Source organism: Malaclemys terrapin, chromosome 1, assembly GCF_027887155.1.
Source record: "Malaclemys terrapin pileata isolate rMalTer1 chromosome 1, rMalTer1.hap1, whole genome shotgun sequence".
Taxonomy (NCBI): Eukaryota; Metazoa; Chordata; order Testudines; family Emydidae; genus Malaclemys; species Malaclemys terrapin.
Window position 1 is genome coordinate 263,484,532 of NC_071505.1, and position 21,044 is coordinate 263,505,575.

General features: G+C 41.8%; 1 long non-coding RNA gene across 1 annotated transcript in view; it reads right to left on the bottom strand.

The window, feature by feature from the left end:
* Positions 1–16,924: 16,924 nt before the first annotated feature.
* LOC128828067 (uncharacterized) overlaps positions 16,925–21,044 on the bottom strand; it is an 86,731-nt gene continuing 82,611 nt past the window's right edge. The window contains exon 3 of the long non-coding RNA XR_008443155.1: positions 16,925–17,161. This is a non-coding gene — a long non-coding RNA (uncharacterized LOC128828067). The remainder of the gene's footprint in view (positions 17,162–21,044) is intronic.

A 21,044-nucleotide genomic window follows, 5' to 3' on the forward strand; every position in this document is an offset into this window, starting at 1 on the left:
TGGCGGGAAGCGGCGCCGGCCGAGGGATGTGCTGGTTGCAGCTTCCTGCCACCCCTATTGGCCTGGGGCGGCAAACCGCGGCCAGTGGGAGCCGCGATCGGCCGAACCTGCGGACGCGGCAAGTAAACAAACTGGCCCGGCCCGCTAGGATGCTTATCCTGGCGAGCCGCCTGCCCAAGGTTGCCGACCCCTGCCCTAGAGCATAGTAATATTAACCTTGCCATCCCTCTTTGCAACTTCTGAGTCTGTTTTAATAAACATAATATTTAAGTTTCTCATGTGAGGCTTCATTGTATTATGCATCCAAAGCATCAACCAGTAACTGCTCCGGGAGGAAATGAATTTGCAGATACGTTGAGTTGTTGGGCTCTCTAGCCCCTGTTGTCCATGCTCACTGATATCATGTGACACCTTATGTTGTCAAAACATCTGGATTTTGAGCCTCATTGCTCCTCAGTTGAGTTTCTCCTTTGGTTCTGCATGCCTTTGGTGCCACAGTTGTTTTTCTTCTCTTCCTGGAATTGAAGAATGAAGATACCACTAGCAGCTTCAAGAAGTGCCAGGATTGTAGTTTTATTTTTTTTGTTTCATCTCTGTTTTCATCACTATGGTCTGAATATCTTTCAAATACAGTTTACTCTGAAAAGTGGTTGCATAATTTTATTCAATAGGCCTGTTGCCTGTCTATTCACAATTATACCTGTATGTATTTTGCTTGGTTTTTACTGCTGTTAGTCCTGCAGACCCAAAATAGCTCAGAAATAGGAGCTGGGTTCTATTCTGGTTTAATGTTGCAAACCTGAGCCGGACAGAACCCAGCTTGACATTGAGTTGCAAAGATGTGTTTGTGGATATGACAGTTATGAAAAACTATTCTCTGCTTGTAAACTGAGCATATTGTGCTACTGAGAGAGGTGATACAGTGAACCCTAATCCCACTTTTACAAAGCAAACCTCTTAAGCAGAAACCCTGCTTTGTATTAAAACTGAACTAAACAATGGGATTAGTTTTCAGTCTGCCCCAGCTGTTGTGTTGGGGAAAGTGAAAAACACAGAGCAAACCCCAAAGTACTGGGTCTGCACCCATACAGCACCCTGCAAGACCAATCTGTCCTCATAATCCTACTCAGCACAGACTCTGAAGTGACGTGCTTGCCTACAGCAGAAAGGGATCAGGTGTTGCCAAAATTAGTGATGAGCAAGAGAATGGGGGCTGAGCTCTTGTAAAGAAGAATCTCAGCTTTTATGTATATGTGTGTGTATGTATAGGTACAGTATACAGATACATAAATGTGATCTAATTGCAAAGCTAGAACGGGAGATTCAGCTGGGCTCCACTTCTGCAGCAAGCAAAGGGAACCTGAAGGTGCTTCCCTCTCACCTGCCCCTGTACTCTCATTCTGTGAAATGAAATCATTTTGCTCAACCTCCTCACAGACCACAGGCTGGCTGTGCATATTGCTGTTACCCGTGGATATAAATTGTCAAATTCTGTAATCCCCCTGCCCGCACACTCCTTTAAAAAAACCCGCATGCTAAGGTTGGCTTTATTTATTACCATTTTAGACCTCTCCCAAGTGTATAGCCACAACTATGGTAACTATTGCACGGAGAGTTATCTTCCTGCATTTCCCCACCGGTGTGCACATGGGGCACACTATATACTCCTCTAGCATCAGCTGCTTTAGCAGCCCATGACATGTGGCCAAAATGTTGTTGTACTGAAAGAGAGTCCTATAGCCACTGCAATCTGCCCCTCTTTCTGCATGTGTCTGACTGCCCAGCCATTGAGTCAGAAAAGCTTGTGTTGGAGGAAAGTATGGTGCTCTATTCCCTACGTACCAGTCTGGCAGAGACGACTCCACCCATCACACCAGCTAAGGGGAGGGATACCTGCAGATCTCAATAACCATTAGGAATAAAATACCTTGGAAACTTCTTCTGGATGTTATTGCAAGTTAATAGTAGATCCATGGTTAAAGTTGAAACTAGCTTCATGTTAAAAGCCTGATTTTTAAACCTCTCCCCTCCCCCAACACAACTGCTCCCTAAAGAAAACACTCTTCCTGGAAGTGCTAAGTACTCACCTTTTGAAAATCCAGTGACAAATTCAGGACACACAAATTGAGCACCTCTAATTGCTAGCCACTAGGGCTGAGGATTAATTGTAGTTAACTCATGCGATTAACTCAAAAACATTTGTGATTAAGCGCAGTTTTAATCACCCGGTTAAGCAATAGAATACCAAGTGAAATTTATTCAATATTTTTGGATGTTTTTCTACATTTTCAAATATATTGACAAAATGTTTTGTTCCACCCAAAATGAAATATTTCATTTAGTTTTCATGTGCTTTTTTTAATCTTTTGATTTTTAGTTAAATCTAGCTACATTTTGAAACAAAAAGTTGAAGGCTTTTCTCTTGGAAAATGTCCAGAGCTATGTTTCAAATCTTTTGGAATTTCTTTTACCATTTTTTAAGGCAAAACTACTAGCTGAATTTGCAGACCATGTTGGTTGACTCAAAACTGCATTTTTTTTTTTATTTTTTATTTGGTGAATTCACTGAAATTCTTTTACCCATTTCTAGTTAGGAGGACTCTGAGGCATCTTTCTAATTTTCTTACGCTCAAACACCCTTTAAGGGAATGGCCTTCCCTCAGGACACTCAATAGAATTGGTCGTGGACTTTTGTAACCAACCAAACAGCCCATGGATAACAAGGCCTTGAGGGAAAATAAACTGGGAAAAAATATTTAAAGCCTACTGTTGCTAGTACACTGCGTTAATATCATGCTTTCAGGTAAATTTCCAAACACTTGATAAAAGTGGGTAAATATTATTTTTTCCCATTTACAGATGTGGAAACTGAGTCACAGAAAGATGGTTATTTCCCCAATGTTGCATACACACTTAGTGGCAAAGTGGAGAATGAAATCTAGGGCTTCTGACTCCTAGCACCCTCCTCTAACTACCAGACTGCTATCACCCTATTACAATAACAAAAAATGAGGAAAGCTTTCCTTAAAACTTAGAAACCAAAGAAATGTGAAAAACCAATGTCCTGGCCAGTGGTTGTAAGATCTATTAACGTGGGAAAAATAAGCACCAGTGGAGTTAAGGAAGAATGTTATAAACCACTCTTTTGTATTTGTTTGCTATACTATACTTGTGGCCTAAACTATTTTTTCTTGTTTACAAATTTTTATGAACAAAAAAGCAGCTTTTATAAAACTTGTACTTAAAGGGTCTAGAGCAACACAAAAATTCTACGCCAATTAATTTGGCATTGTTTGTGGAGAAAGATGCAGAAAGTATCTTAAGTGACTATAGTTCCAGGAAAACGGGAAGGTCAGGCTTAATAAATTTGCAAGAATTATTCCAGAAAAGTGCTATTGTGAGAGGCAAGGGGAATGCTGTGGAAAAAATCCATGTGTTAAATGGTACTCTTCTCCTACCAGTGGTAATGAATCAATTATATATAATACTGCTTGTGGGAGAGGACCCTGATTTTTTTTTTCTGGTTGGTAAATATGACCTAGAAAAGCAAGCAGGTACCAAGTTTCTCTTTCTATATAATCCTTTTTACAATTTGGATTTATGAGCTCTGAACAGTAATTTTTCCTAATCGGTGAAAGGGTGATTGGAGAAAAATAATCAAAAATGAACCATCGCTTTGTGAATGCAACAATTGAGGTTACATACACAGAGGGAAGGTATCCAGCCTGACAAGCAGAGTGAACAAATGAAGAGAGAACCAACTAGGCACTTTACAGATTTTTGTCCACAGAGACAGATCCTCTTCAGTACAATGCACTCTGAGTTCAACAGTACAGAGAGTACCATGTATGCTGTAGGACTGAGAGCTATAAATTAATGTAAAATCTAGAAGAAACCTGCGGGAGAGACATGTCTATAATTGCTTTATTGATAGAGAAATTTCGACGGGAGGCTTACAGCATAGACCAGCCAGTTTGTGAGCTTGCCCTGCAGAAACAACAGCACCAATCAAACCCAATCAAACAAAAATACAACCCCCAAACCACGCTCTAAAGATGAAAGGTGAGGAAATAATCTAAATCCTGATTCACGCTATCAAAATTGCCTGATTCTTGAGAGTTTTCATGAGTGGTTCTTGAGAACTGTTTCAAGTGTATAGCTTTACTGATGTGCATGGATAGGAAAGTGCTGCTTATAGTTGCTGAAAATTGTTTTCAGAAAGCTTTTCTGTGCTGCTGCCAGCTGGCACATGCTAGTGAAATCGTCTTAATTGAAATGGAACCAGTTTTCAAAATAATTTCAGGATTGGGTGTCTTTCATCAGGAGCTACAGGTTTAAATAGAAAGCCAGAGTTTCCAGTACTGCATTAAGGCTTTGATATCATCAGCACTTTCCATGCAGGTTCTGGAAATGACATACTTTTCTTAAGGTTATTATTCTCCATCCACCATTTGAAGGAATCCATTTAATATAAACGAAAAAACAGCTGGCTGTAAAAGGAGAAATAATTTCAGAAAAGTTCTCATGGTTTCAACTCAAAAAAAAGTTGTGGGTCACATACAGGGCTTTGTCATGAATAAAGGGAAGTTTATATTTATTACAGCTTTCTAAAATGGCTCTCTTGGGACTTTCCAAAAGTGAAGATTAGCCTTGAGGAATCCTCAGCCAGAATAACTTCCTTCCAATAGTTTTGATCAGAGTTAGATTTTTCCCACACTTTTGTGAACAGTTATATTGGAAATGCTGGACATGAAAATATATTTCTGCTGCTTGCATAAATTGCAATTTTACAACGTCTAGATGTTTATTTTACCTTAATAGGAGGGCTCACAAAAGGGACAGAATTAATTGGTACTGGAGACTGACATCAGTTTAGTGATAGAATGGGCATAAAGCTCTGGTAGTGCAAGCCACCTTCCATTGTATGACCTATTTGCCTCAATCTTAACTTGAAGGGACCAATTTCTCTCTCCTATGAATGAAAGAACAATGAGCTGCAATCCTGGTCTCCTCTGCTGAAACTTAAAGGGGAATTCAGCTTCCACACCAGCATGCATTTTTGCTTGGTCATTTTGCATTGCACATACACCTACCTCGATATAACGCTGTCCTTGGGAGCCAAAAAATCTTACCATGTTATAGGTGAAACTGCGCTATATCGAACTTGCTTTGAGCCACTGGAGTGCGCAGCCCTGCCCCCCCGGAGCACTGATTTACCGCATTCTATCCAAATTCGTGTTATATCGGGTCGCATTGTATCGGGGTAGAGGTGTATATGCATGTTGTATTTAAGGGAATCATCACTCCGCAGATTATCAATTTACTGTAACTGTTCGAACTAAAGGCTGTGTTTGGTAAGGATAATATTTGTGTTTTCAGGTTAAGGGTATCATCAGTTTGCATCACATGCAAGTACATCTCTTTTTCATAGAATCATAGAAAGGTAGGGCTGGAAGGAACCTCAAAAGGTCAAGTTCAGCCCCCTGCACTGGGTAGGACCAAGTAAACCTAGACCATCCCCAGCAGCTGTTTGTCCAACTTGCTCTTAAATACCTCCAATTACGCTGGTCTACAATTTTTGAGAAATCGTCTGCTTCAGAGATAAAATGTGCTATTTATTATGTATTTTGATGTGCTGAATTCAAATATGACAATTAAAACAACTGATTGGCTACTGTTTCTAAGATATTGAAGTTTTTACATTTTATGTCTATGTATATTGTGTAGATGGTAGAGTTTTAATCCTAAATTGTAAACCTAGGTCTTTTCATGTATTTATGGTTGCTTTACATGATAATATTTCACCTGTCCTGTTTATGTAACACTTTAAAAATCAGCAAAAGGGTTATATAAATAGAATTTATTATGAAACAAAAGGCAAAAAACTATTATGTACATAGTTTAGTCCTATTCAGTGTCTACTCGGCGCTTCTTGGCTTGTCTCTTGTATTCATTAAATGGAGCATCTCTTGTCATTGTCCAGCAATAGTCTGCAAGCATTGATGGGCTCCATTTGCCCTGATAACATTTCTCCATTGTTGCAATGTCCTGTTGAAATCGCTCGCCGTGCTCGTCGCTCACTGCTCTGCAGTTCGGTGGAAAAAAATCTAGATGAGAGTGCACAAAATGTATCTTTAGTGACATGTTGCAACCAAGGCTTTTGTATGCCTTGAGGAGGTTTTCCACCAACAACCTGTAGTTGTCTGCCTTGTTGTTTCCGAGAAAATTTATTGCCACTAACTGGAAGGCTTTCCATGCCGTCTTTTCCTTGTCACGCAGTGCATGGTCAAATGCATCGTCTCGAAGAAGTTCACGAATCTGAGGACCAACAAAGACACTTTCCTTTATCTTAGCTTCACTTAACCTTGGAAATTTTCCACGGAGGTACTTGAAAGCTGCTTGTGTTTTGTCAATGGCCTGGACAAAGTTCTTCATCAGACCCAGCTTGATGTGTAAGGGTGGTAACAAAATCGTCCTTGATTCAACAAGTGGTGGATGCTGAAGACTTTTCTTCCCAGGCTCCAATGACTGTCGGAGTGGCCAATCTTTCTTGATGTAGTGGGAATCTCTTGCACGACTATCCCATTCGCAGAGAAAACAGCAGTACTTTGTGTATCCAGTCTGCAGACCAAGCAAGAGAGCAACAACCTTCAAATCGCCACAAAGCTGCCACTGATGTTGGTCATAGTTTATGCACCTCAAAAGTTGTTTCATGTTGTCATAGGTTTCCTTCATATGGACTGCATGACCAACTGGAATTGATGGCAAAACATTGCCATTATGCAGTAAAACAGCTTTAAGACTCGTCTTCGATGAATCCATGAACAGTCTCCACTCATCTGGATCGTGAACGATGTTGAGGGCTGCCATCACACCATTGATGTTGTTGCAGGCTACAAGATCACCTTCCATGAAGAAGAATGGGACAAGATCCTTTTGACGGTCACGGAACATGGAAACCCTAACATCACCTGCCAGGAGATTCCACTGCTGTAGTCTGGAGCCCAACAGCTCTGCCTTACTCTTGGGTAGTTCCAAATCCCTGACAAGGTCATTCAGTTCACCTTGTGTTATGAGGTGTGGGTCAGAGGAGGAGGATGGGAGAAAATGTGGGTCCTGTGACATTGATGGTTCAGGACCAGAAGTTTCATCCTCTTCCTCGTCTGACTCAAGCCAGAGTGATTCTGGTGCATCAGGAACCGGCAGTCCTTCTCCGTGGGGTACTGGGCGTATAGCTGATGGAATGTTTGGATAATGCACAGTCCACTTTTTCTTCTTTGACACACCTTTCCCAACTGGAGGCACCATTCAGAAGTAACAATTGCTGGTATGATCTGTTGGCTCTCTCCAAATCATTGGCACTGCAAAAGGCATAGATTTCCTTTTCCTGTTCAACCACTGGTGAAGATTTGTTGCACAAGTGTTGCAGCATATGTGTGGGGCCCACCTCTAGTCCTGATCTCCAATTTTGCAGCCAAAATAAAGGTGATAGGCTTTCTTAACCATAGTGGTTATACTGCGCTTTTGTGATGCAAAAGTCATTTCGCCACAAACATAGCAGAAGTTATCTGCACTGTTCACACAAGTACGAGGCATCTCTGCTCACTTCGGATAAACAGAAATGTGTCCTTTTGCAAAATCAAACACTGACAAGTAAGAGAGCACGACACTGTATGATTTCTAGAGCTGATATAGGGCAATTTGTTCAGCAGAGTGATGTAAGCTTCGTTATGATTGCATCATCCATGACTTCTAGGAATAACATGATGCAATTCATATCATGCATGACGCAATACCAGCTTCAGATTGCATCATTCATTGTTTTGCCTAAAAAGCAAGAACTGTCCAAACCCAGTCATAGATTTATTCATAGATCCAGTCAAAGATGTATTTTAGTCATTTCCGGTTTAAATTGAGATCCCTTCCCTTTATAACTCACTTATCCTCCGCCATTCCCAAGTCAAGGGTCGTATATACTGACCCAATAGCATATCTTGAAAACTAGAGCCAATCAACAATTTTAAGCATAATTTTCGTTCTCAGTGACCCAGAATTAGTAAAGTTTGACTACATTTATTTCAGAAGCATTTTGGCTATAGAGCAGTGTATTCAGTTTGTGATTCACTGTAACTCCCAAATCCTTTTCAGCAGTATTGCCACCTAGTGAAGTTATAGTTGTGCATTTAATTTTTTTCATTCCTAAGAGTAGTACTTTACATTTATTTTTATTGAATTTCATCTTGTTGAATTCAGACGAATTTTCCAATTGTGAAGGTCGTTTTGAATTCTAATCCTGTCCTCCAACATGCTTGTAACTCCTCCCAGCTTGGTGTCAGGTGCAAATTTTATAATCATGCTCTTCACTCCATTATCTAAGTCATTAATAAAAATATTGAATGGTATTACACCCAAGACTGACCCCTGCAGGACCTCATTAGATATACCCTGCTGGTTTGACAGTAAACTACTCTGAGTATGGTCTTTCAACCAGTTGTGCACCCACCTTATAGAAATTTCATCTAGACCACATTTCCCTAGTTTGTTTATGAGAATGTCACGTGAGACTGTATCAAAAGCCTTACTAAAATCAAGATCTATCACAACTGCTGTTTTTCTTCTATCCACTAGGCCAGTAACACTGTCAAAGAAGGAAATTAGGTTGGTTTGGCATTGTTTGTTTTTGACAAATCCTTGTTGACTATTCCTTATAACCCTACTATCCTCTAGGTGTTTGCAAATTGATTGCTTAATAATTTGTTCCTGTATCTTTCCAGGCACTGAAATTAGGCTGACTGGCTTATAATTCCCACTATCCTCTTTGTTTCCCTTTTAAAAGATAGGTACTATGTTTCCCCATCTCCAGTCCTCCTCCAAACCTCACCCATCCTTCATGATTTCTCAAACATATTTGCTAATTGTTCCAAGATTGCTTTAGCTAGTTCTTTAAGAACCCTAGGATGAATTTCGTCAGGCCCTGCCTACTTGAATTCATCTAATTTGTCTAAATAGTCTTTAACTCATCATTTCCCTATTTTAGCTTGCATTCCTTTCATCTTGTTAATATTAATTGTGTTGGTCACTATCAGTCTTTCTAGTGAAGACTGAAACAAAATAGGCATTAAAACCTCAGACAGCTTGATATCATCAGTTATTAGCTCTCCTTCTCCATGCCTGGTCCACACTAACCCCCCACTTCGAACTAAGGTACGCAAATTCAGCTACGTTAATAACGTAGCTGAATTCGAAGTACCTTAGTTTGAACTTACCGCGGGTCCAGACGTGGCAGGCAGGCTCCCCCATCGATGCTGCGTACTCCTCTCGCCAAGCTGGAGTACCGACGTCGACGGCGAGCACTTCCGGGATCAATTTATCGCGTCTTGTCTAGACGCGATAATCGATCCCAGAAGATCGATTGCTTACGGCCGGACCAGGAAGTAAGTGTAGACCTGCCCTAAGTAGTAGACCTACACTTTCCTTCATCTTTCTCTTGCTCCTAATATATTTATTTAAAGAACATTATTTTATTGCCTTTTATATCTCTCGCTAGCTATAACTCATTTTGTGCCTTAGCCTTTCTGATTTTTTTGCTACGTGCTTGTGCTATTCCTTTGTACTCCTCCTTTGCAATTTGTCCATGTTTCCACTTTTTGTAGGATTCCTTTCTGATTTCTCAGGACACTAAGGTATCTTTCCTTTCAGTGGAGAGAGATCTTAACTCTTTTTAGGTGAGAGATTATACATAATCTCCTATAAAATGGGCAGAGCCTGGGCTTGCCAAGCAGAGCTCAGGTACTGATGGACAGAAACTGGGAGCAGGCAGAAACTTGGCTCTAGACAATAGTATCTGGCTATATGCTCAGCTGTGCTCCAGTCAATGGAGAATTCCTGAAAATGGACTGTGGTAGCTTGGCTTTGTATTTGCTTCCCCCTCCCCTTTTAACCTTTTTTTAAATTGACACTTTTTTATAAGCCTTCAGTGAGAGAGCCCATCCTTTCACAATTCCAGTTAGATTTGTGATGAATAACAGTTCAGGTGCCTTCATCAGAGGCACACTGTGCTGTCTTATTTCTCTCATGTGAATGTTTTGTGCTAGTGTATGAAATACTTGTTAAAAGTTTGCTGTGAGGGCTGCTTGTGGTAATTGAGATTCATGTCACCTTTAAGCTGTGTTAATTGGATACACAATTACAGGGCATATCACCTATTCTGTTGTTGTACATAGCATTTAGAATTAACTTACCCTGTCCAAATACTTGTAGTCATTCATTTAAAATGTACTTTCCATGAATGTTCTATAATCATTTAAAATTCACTGTTTCTGTGAACTACCCTGCCAGTAAACTTTTTGTCTAGAATATTTTCTATATGGGAAATGCTATTCTACATGGGTTCTTATACTGCCCACATCACCATAGCATCTGAGTGCCTTCTAGTAGTGCATTGAGTGATCTAAGTAACATGTTACATGGAGTATGCTAAGGAGTCATGAACACAATCGGGCAAACACATTTAAAATTACTACCAACTATTAATAGATAACTGTTGCACTATTTCCCCAAGCTGTAGTTGTGGTCAACAACAGTAATATTCTGAAAGTGTGAATGAATGCAAGTACCTGACATGCCTGCCTTATTTTTCACACTACACAAACCTGTTGATGAGAAATCTGATTCCTGCCAAAAAAAAAAAAAAAAACCTGGGGACTTGGACTAAATGATCTGCTAGGGCCTCTTTGACACTAACAATTCTATGACTTTGTCACCACAACAACAACAAAAGCAAAAAACACCAAGCAAAAAATCTAGTTAGTGCTATCAAATAAAAACGTGAGACGCACGGCCGGTGAGGTAATATCTTTTATTGCAGCATCTTCTGTTGGTGAAAGAGAGAAACTTTCTAGATCCACAGAGCTCTTCTCTCTCGTATCCTGAGGTCACCATGGCTACAACAACACTGCAATAAAAAAAAGTCTGCAGCAGGCAAAAGATAATTCTGATTATCACTAAAATAGGCAGGAGAGATGCTGAAAACAAAGTAGGAAAATATGCATACATTTTACTATAGCAAAAAGTTAACAGTGGAGTGAGGAGTCATTCCAAACTGGGATCAGTGATTAGTACGCTCATTAATGATCCGAGAAGGGGAAAAACAGTATAGTGACAAAACCTGCTGATAACCCTATCTATTTTGTCAATACTGGGGAAGATTGTGACTAGCTGCTACTCATAAAGATTACTGTTTGGTAAATTAATTATAATCACTTAAGGAAAGATTCTAAGTGTCATTATGAAGGGACATTTAAGAAAGTGAACAGAGTTACAGTGGGTAAGTAATAGTATGGAAAAGAGACAAAATATCAAGCTATTATATAAATTATTCCTCATTGCTGTGCGATTTACTGTTGCTATTCAACAGTTGTGTTGCCATTGGCTTGTGATGGGACACTAGATGGGGAGGGCTTTGAGTTATAACAGACAATTCTTTCCCACGTGTCTGTCTGGTGGGTCTTGCCCACATGCTCAGGGTGTACCTGACCACCATATTTGGGGTCGGGACAGAATTTCTCCCAGGTCGTATTGGTAGAGTCCTGGGGGTGGGGGGAGGTTGCCTTCCTCTGCAGCCTGGGGCATGGATCACTTGCAGGTTTAAATGAGTGTAAATGGTGGAGTCTCTGTAACCTGAAGTCTTTAAACAATGATTTGAGGCCTTCAGTAACTCTGGGATTCTATTATAGGAGTGGGTGGATGAGCTTCTGTAGCCTGCAATGTGCAGGAGGTCAGACTAGATGATCATGATGGTCCCTTCTGGTCTTAAACTTTGAGTCTATGAGGTTGTTGTCACCCAAGGTAAAGTGATCCGGAGAAACAGCATTTCATAGTACCCACCTCAGCTCTGCATCCCCCATGTCTGCCATCTTGACCAATGTGAAGCCAGGCAGACCAATTTGACACTCTCAGGCTCAGATCAACACACTGCATCCTGCTGAGCAAGAACCTGGACCAGCCTGACTCCAGAGGAGACAGTATCTATATCCTGTCCTCTTACTGGGGCACCAGGGGTAATTGATTTGCCTAACAAACTGGGGTTGGTCAGCTATCGATCCAGATCTCTTGACTCCATTTCTGTTAATGGTTATGGGGTTTGTTTTATAGATTTTTGTGGCTCATGGGCAAGAAGTGGTTACTGCCTCATTACCTTACTCATAGTGTTTTTAAGAACAGCATACTAACCAGTAATGTATTTAGTTTAAATTGTGAGTGGTTATATTGAGTGACATGCCCGGGAGGAGGGCCTTATTTCAGTTCTTGTGGGCCCTTAAATAGCTGGCTGTCAAAGGGCCATACACTGAGATTTTGGACCCACTTGGTTAAAGGAGATGGTGGAGTTTTCTACCTCTCATTTTTTTTCCCAGCAGATCCCCAAGTACATATGTCATGTAGGATTCTAACTTTCAGCGCAGAAACCCTATTTAAAATGTACTCAGGGATGTTCACCCTCCCTTCTTATCCTTGCCTTATGGGAGAAGAGAAGTTTTGGGAATATTCATTTATTTTGCATTCAATGTAAGGCAGAAGGAATGTGTTTGTTCAGGCTGCCCTTCTCTAACCTGATATTTATTCCCTTCCACTCTGACTCAAGAGCACTGCTCTCTCACGCCTTTGTCTTTTCTTCCAGCCCCCCCGTCCTACTTCCTCTCAACTCTTTCTTAGGCACTTATCCTCTATCTTCTCTTCTCCATCTAAATTCCTTACAAATTCCCCTGGATACCCTTCATCCTGAACTCCTCACCCAACCCAGACCCCTGCATCTTGGCAGGCACTGCGTTGTATGCACAGTGGAATTGGTCCCACGGTGAGCACCTATGGCTAACCTGCTTACATGTATTTCTTGGAACATAACATGAATTGATAACCCTATAAAAAGGTGAAAACATCTCACTTAAAGTTGAAATGCATATAATCTTCCTCTAGGAAATCCATCTTATGGAGTGTGAGGCTGAAAAGCTTTAAAGTTTTTAGTAATTACTCAGTCAAATCTAAGGGATGTCAATCCTGTTCAGTAAAAAACTGACCCCACAAATCCTATCAACGGATAAAAATACCCAAGGAAGACTCATAATTGTACAGTTCCTATCTCTGATGTACATGCATGCTTTTTAGCCCCTGTGCCCCCAGTAAAGATGATCCCTCCTTTTTCAATCATTTTCAAGCTTGACTCCTCCCTTGGAAATTTGATTATAACAGGGGACTTCAACAAAGTGTTGGACCCACTTTTAGATGGATTGAGAACACGCCAGCATTCCCAATCCTCTGCTAGGCAGATTATTATTGGCCAGATGGAGGAAGTGGGTTTAGAGGACATATGGAGGCTGCAGTACCCTACAGCTAGAAACTATTCCTTTGTCTTAGCCCCACATACTCCCAGATCAATTATTTTTTGGTATTTGGTGGCTTTGGGAGCTCTGTTATTAACAATGAAATAAAAGTGATTATGATCTCTGATCGGGCACCTCTGGTATTGCAGCTGTCATATCCTAAAAAAATAGGCACTACCAGAAGATGGAGGTTAAACTCCTCTTTGCTACTAGACATTCAATTAAAAAAGTTAGTGGAGGAAGAAATACATTTTTTCTTTGACACCAAAGATAATCCTTTGATCTCCTGAGCACCTTGTGGGACACTTTCAAGGCGAACTTAAGGGGCAGGATACTAAGCTACTTCCCCCATAAAAAGAGGGTAAAGTAAGCTGAGCTGATGAATTTAAGGGAAAGGCTCAAGCAGGCAGATGTCAGTTATGTCAATTCCCTGACTTTGGACATACTCCATGAGGTGACCCATCTCAGATATAAAATTTATAAATTAACCTCATTTCAGGCTGAATTTGCTTTGTTTAGACTGAAACAAACACACTGAGAATCCGTCAATAAAACTAGGAAGCTATTAACACATAGACTTCAAGTGACTTCAGGGCCAGATACTTGCTGAAAAAAGTATCAATAAACAAGACATCTCCGCTCCATGATCAATTACTTGAGGAATATGGCCCAAATCTGCAACTTTCCCAGCTAACAGAAGTACAACAAATTTGACTGGATTTCCCATTATGTGCCTCTGAAATTATGGCTGCTGTAAGCAACATGAAGTCAGGTAAGGCCCTGGGCCTACGCAGCTTTCCAGATGACCTTTGCACCCAATTCAAAGACTGGCCAAAGTATACACTGCCCTCTTCAATGAATGAAGCCCTAATCTCAGTCATGCATAAATCTGCCAAAGGTACCCAAGAAAGTGTGAGCTATCCACCAATATCTTTAATCCATTCTGATACTGAAATATTGTCTAAAATCCTAGCTGGGCAATTAGAAAAAGCAATGAGGCTTCAGGTAGGTTTTTTTTAACAAAAGAGACATGGGTTGGGTGACACTCATCAATTTATCAGTGTGCTGTCCTGCTAGCAAAACCGATGGCTGTGTTGTCTCTGGATGTGGAAAAGGCCTTTTGACAGATTTAATTGGAGACATTTGTTCACCATTCTACAAAAAATTTGATATAGTCCCTTTTTCATTTCCTGTATTAGACTTTTGTACTCCAATCCTAGCACCTGTGTTGTAACTAGGGCTGTCAAGCGATTAAAAAATTAATCTCAATTAATCATGCAATTAAAAAAAATCTCGATTAATTGTGTGATTAATTGCGTTAAACAAATGGAATACCATTTATTTACATATTTTTGGATGTTTTTTACATTTTCAAATATATTGATTTCAATTACAACACAGAATACAAAATGTACAGTGCTCACTTTATATTTATTTTTTATTACAAATATTTGCACTGTAAAAAAAACAAAAGAAATAGTATTTTTCAATTCACTTCATACAAGCACTGTAGTGCAATCTCTTTATCATGAAAGTTGAACTTACAAATGTAGAATTATGTACAAAAAATAACTGCATTGAAAAATAAAACAGTGTAAAACTTTAGAGTCTACATGTCCACTTAGTCCTACTTCAGCCAATCGCTCAGACAACCAAATTTGGTTACAATTTACAGGAGATAATTCTGCCCGCTTCTTGTTTACAGTATCACCTGAAAGTGAGAACAGGCGTTCGCATGACACTGTTATAGCTGGCATCATATGTCCCTTCATCTTAACCACCATGCCATAGGATATGCGCCCATGCTGATGATGGTTTCTGCTTGATAACAATCCAAAGCAGCGCAGACTGAAGTATGTTCATTTTCATCATCTGAGTCAGATGCCATCAGCATAAGGTTGATTTTCTTTTTTGGTGGTTCAGGTTCTATAGTTTCTGCATCTGAGTGTTGCTCTTTTAAGACTTCTGAAAGCATGCTCCACACCTCCTCCCTCTCAGATTTTGGATGGCACTTCAGATTCTTAAACCTTGGGTCGAGTGCTGTAGCTGTCATTAGAAATCTCACATTGGTACCTTCTTTGTGTTTTGTGAAATTTGCAATGAAAGTGTTCTTAAAATGAACATGTGCTGGGTCATCATCCAAGACTGCTATAACATGAAATATATGGCAGAATGCGGGTAAAACAGAGCCGAAGACACACAGTTCTCCCCCAAGGAGTTCAGTCACAAATTTAGTTAACGCATTATTTTTTAACAAGCATCAGCAGCATGGAGGCATGTCCTCTGGAATGGTTGCTAAAGCATGGGGGGAGGCATAGCTCAGTGGTTTGAGCATTGGCCTGCTAAATCTAGGGTTGTAACTTCAATCCTTGAAGGGGCCACTTAGGGATCTGGGGCAAAATCAGTACTTGGTCCTGCTAGTGAAGGCAGGGGGCTGGACTCGATGACCGTTCAAGGTCCCTTCCAGTTCTGGGAGATAGGATATCTCCATTAAAAAAAAATATGGATGTTTAGCATATCTGGCACAATAATACCTTGCAACACCATCTACAAAAGTGCCATGCGAACACCTGTTCTCACTTTCAGGTGACATTGTAAATAAGAAGCAGGCAGCAGCATGTTCTGTAAATGTAAACAAAGTTGTTTGTCTTAGGCCTTGGCTACACTTACCAGCTAGTTCGACGGCTGGAAATCGAAGTTCTGGGTTCGACTTATCGCGTCTAGTCTGGATGCGATAAGTCGAACCCGGAAGTGCTTGCCATCGACTGCGGTACTCCAGCTCGGCGAGAGGAGTACCGCGGAGTCAACGGGGGAGCCTGCCTGCCCAGTGTGGACCAAGGTAAGTTCGAACTAAGGTACTTCGACTTCAGCTACGTTATTCACGTAGCTGAAGTTGCGTACCTTAGTTCGAATTAGGGGGGTAGTGTAGACCAAGCCTTAGCGAATGACTGAACAAGAAGTAGGACTGAGTGGACTTGTAGGCTCTAAAGTTTTACAGTGTTTTGTTTTTGAGTGCAGTTATGTAACAAAAAAAATCTGCATTTGTAAGTTACACTTTCAGGATAAAGAGATTGCACTACAGAACTTGTATGAGTTGAATTGAAAAATGCTATTTCTTTTGTGTATCATTTTTACAGTGCAAATATTTGTAATAAAAATCATATAAAGCAAAAATCACTGTACACTTTGTATTCTGTATTGTAATAGAAATCAATATATTTGAAAATATAGAAAAACATCCAAAATATTTAATAAATTGCATTTGGTATTCCATTGTCTAGCAGTAGAATTAATTGCAATTAATTTTTTTAATTGCGATTAATTTTTTTTTTTAGTTAATCGCATGAGTTAACTGCGATTGACAGTCCTAGTTGTAACCTATAATTACGTCTCCCCTCCTTTCAATCTCCATCTCGGTACTATACCAGGCTGTCCCCCCTCCTATTTGAGTTGTCCATTGAGCTGCTAGCAATACAAATTAGAGCACACTGGGGGATCCAGAATATAAAAATAGGCCCCGAAAAGACAAAAATGTGCTTATATGTTGATCTACTTTTATTCATCACCAACCTCCTTCAGCACATCACCAACATATTACAAACCATTGCATTATTTGGGAAAATCTCAGGTTACAAAATTTATTAGTACAAATCAGAGGGTCTCGGTATCTCTCAAGGGGGTTCATAATGTCACCCTCTTAAATAATACTTTTTATAGGCAGCAGGTCAGGTACTTCGGTACTTTAATAGGCAGCAAGTCAGGTACAGCAGGTCAGGTGCTCTTTCCTAGGAATATAAAAGAAATAGTCAGCATTAATTTAAATCCTCAGATCACATAGATAGCTTTGGATTTACATGGATGGGAGGCCCTCCTTCTATCCCTTTGGGGCAGAGATAATATAATAAACATGAATGTCCTCCTAAAGCTTCTATTTGTCCTTAGCTCCTTGCCACTTTATATTCCCCCTTCTGTTTTTTGGTTGTTATTTTTTTCTCAGAATAAACTGCATTTTCCAGATCTTCTTGTGGGCAACAAGCCCAGATTATCCTTTGAAAAAAATGCAGCCGCCTATCGACTTAGGAGGCTTTGGTCTACCCAACTTTAGGCATTGCTATAAATCCTCAGGCTTGAGCCAAGAATCACAATGGTTGACCCCCTGATAGGCTTTCTAGCCTGGCTGTACCTGGAGGAAGGCTGTGTAGCCTCACTACCACTAGAATCAGTCCTAAACTCAGATTTCTACAATTTCCCCAAGGAGAAATCGGTCACAATTTTGACCTCTAGGAAAGCTTGGTATTTGGTTGCTTCTAAATGTCTTCCCTTCCGAGTCTTTTCTTTGAACTAACTCCAAAATTTTAATTGCTCCTAAACCCAGTCTATGGTCTGAATGGATTAAAAAAAGAGAGGGGGGGATTTTTGAGCACAAACCTCATGATTGAAAATGATTCCTTCATGCCCTTCCCTCTCCGGAAGGGGAATTCCAACTGGATCCAAAGAAGGAATAGCAATTCCTTCAACTTAAACATGCTCTGCAATGCAATTTAATCCAGATGCCTTTGCATCACTGCCTTCCCTCCCACGCAGCCTTGGGTCTTTCTGAAAAAGTTACACTGTTGCCCTAAGGTTTTGTCTAGTCTGTATTCCTACCTATCATTGAAATTGGCAATCACCAGTGACAATGTTAAAAAGAAATGAGTGAATGAGCTTTCGTTTTCCCTTATCAACATTCTTTAGAATCAGATTTGTTCCAATGGGCAGCATTATTCATAAATTTGGGGTTTGGAGGAGGCACTGGACTCCCTGAGGACTTTTGAGCTCAGGAGGAGCTAGGTCTGGCAAATGCTGGTGCTGCAAGACAGCAGGCCCTAGCATATACCATGTGCTTTGGGATTGCCCTGTGCTCTGTCTTTTCTGGACAGAGGTAAATATTCGGGCCAATTTATTTATCTCCACCAAGGCGGCGCTTCAGCCAGGCCACACCTTCCTAAATCTACCTAACCCACCTTGGAAATGGAAATCCTTTGAAAACCTGTGGCTGAGTAGAGCTTTGATCATAGTCAAATGTCTAATTCTACAATGATGGAAGTCCCAAGTGTGCCCAACTATCAAAAAATGGTGCTCTACATTGGGGAGCTTGGCGGCAATGGAAAAAAAATAATGTTTTGCAACAGAAACAACTAAGGGTATGTCTACACTACGAAATTAGGTTGAATTAATAGAAGCCGGTTTTATAGAAATCAGTTGTATACAGCTGATTGTGTGTGTCCCCACATAAAATGCTCTAAGTGCTCTAGTCGGCGGTCCGCGTCCACAGTACCGAGGCTAGCGTCGACTTCCGGAGCATTGCACTATGGGTAGCTATCCCACAGTTCCCGCAGTCTCCGCCGCCCATTGGAATTCTGGGTTGAGACCCCAATGCCCGGATGATGCAAAACAGTGTTGCAGGAGGTTCTGGGTACATGTCGTCAGGCCCCTCCCCCTCCGTCAGAGCAACGGCAGACAATAGATTCGCGCCTTTTTACTTGGGTTACCTGTGCAGACAACATACCACGGCAAACATGGAGCCCGCTCAGCTCACCGTCACCATATGTCATCTGGGTGCCGGCAGACATGGGACTGCATTGCTACACAGCAGCAGCAGCTAACTGCCTTTTGGCGGTAGACAGTGCAGCATGACTGGTAGCCTTCGTCGGCGATCTAGGTGCTGGCAGCTGTGGGGCTGGCAGCCGTAGGGTTGCATTGCACCAGCCCCTTGCCTTTTGTCTTTTGGTAGTAGATGGTGTATTACGACTGGTAACCGTCCTATTACAAGTTGGATCATCGCACATTAGCAGAGTCTTCCCTGAGCAGCAGATCGTGCAATAGGCCTGAAGGCCATCGTAGTACACTAAGAACCAAGTGCCCAGTATTTGCTGCCAAGCACCCAGAAGATGCCGAGGGCTATCAGTCATGCTGCACCGTCGTCTTAAGATGTAAAAAATAGATTTGTTCTGTATTCATTTGCTTTCCTCCTCCCTCCGTCAAATCAACGGCCTGCTAAACCTAGGGTTTTCAGTTTAATCTTTGGGGGGACCATTCTGTGTAACAGTTGTTTGTGTTTCTCCCTGATGCACAGCCACCTTTCTTGATTTTAATTCCCTGTACCTGTACGTCATGTCGTCACTCGGCCCGCCCTCCCTCCCTCCTTCTCCTGGTCCGTCAGATACTAGTTTCGCGCCTTTTTTCAGACCATAGCTAGCACTGGGATCATGGAGCCCGCTCAGATCACCGCGGCAATTATGAGCACTATGAACACCATGCACATTGTCCTGGAGTATATGCAGAGCCAGGATATGCCAAGGCGAAACCCGGACCAGCCGAGGAGGTGATTGCAGCGCGGCGAAGAGAGTGATGAGGAAATTGACATGGACATAGACCTCTCACAAGGCACAGGCCCCAGCAATGTGGAAATCATGGTGTCACTGGGGCAGGTTCATGGCATGGAATGCCGATTCTGGGCCCGGGAAACAAGCACAGACTGGTGGGACCGCATCGTGCTGCAGGTGTGGGACGATTCCCAGTGGCTGCGAAACTTTCGCATGCGTAATGGCACTTTCATGGAACTTTGTGACTTGCTTTCCCCTCCCCTGAAGCACCAGAATACCCAGGATGAGAGCAGCCCTCACAGTTGAGAAGCGAGTGGCGATAGCCCTGTGGAAGCTTGCAACGCCAGACAGCTACCGGTCAGTTGGGAATCAATTTGGAGTGGGCAAATCTACTGTGGGGGGGCTGCTGTGATCCAAGTTGCCAGGGCAATGAAAGACCTGGTGATATCAAGGGTAGTGACTCTGGGCAACGTGCAGGCAATAGTGGATGGTTTTGCTGAAATGGGATTCCCAAACTGTGGTGGGGCCATAGACGGAACCCATATCCCTATCTTGGCACCGGAGCACCAAGCCACCGAGTACATAAACCGCAAGGGGTACTTTTCAATGCTGCTGCAAGCCCTGGTGGATCACAAGGGATGTTTCACCAACATCAACGTGGGATGGCCGGGAAAGGTACATGATGCTCGCGTCTTCAGGCACTCTGGTCTGTTTCGAAAGCTGGAGGAAGGGACTTTCTTCCCGGACCAGAAAGTAACCGTTGGGGATGATGAAATGCCTATCGTGATCCTTGGGGACCCAGCCTACCCCTTAATGTCATGGCTCATGAAGCCGTACACAGGCAGCCTGGACAGGAGTCAGGACCTGTTCAACTATAGGCTGAGCAAGTGCCGAATGGTGGTGGAATGTGCATTTGGATGTTTAAAAGCGCGCTGGCGCAGCTTACTGACTCGCTCAGACCTCAGCGAAAAGAATATCCCCATTGTTATTGCTGCTTGCTGTGCGCTCCACAATATCTGTGAGAGTAAGGGGGAGACATTTATCTCTCTTATTTAGCTCTCTTAATGGCTCTCCATGCGTCTCTGGACTCTCTCAGCTGTCGGGCTTGGACGGAAACATTGCCTGAGGGTAGTGAGAGAATGGGTTATCGGTGAGGTGGGGGTGGGCGTGAGCCCGGTCAATAGGGGCAACCCCTACCAAGATCTGAGCCTTTTCTCACACGCCCGTTAGAGCTCGACATTATGCTGTTTGGGACCCCTCTTTGAGGAAAGCCTCTGGATTGCAAGTCCAACCGCTACCTCCT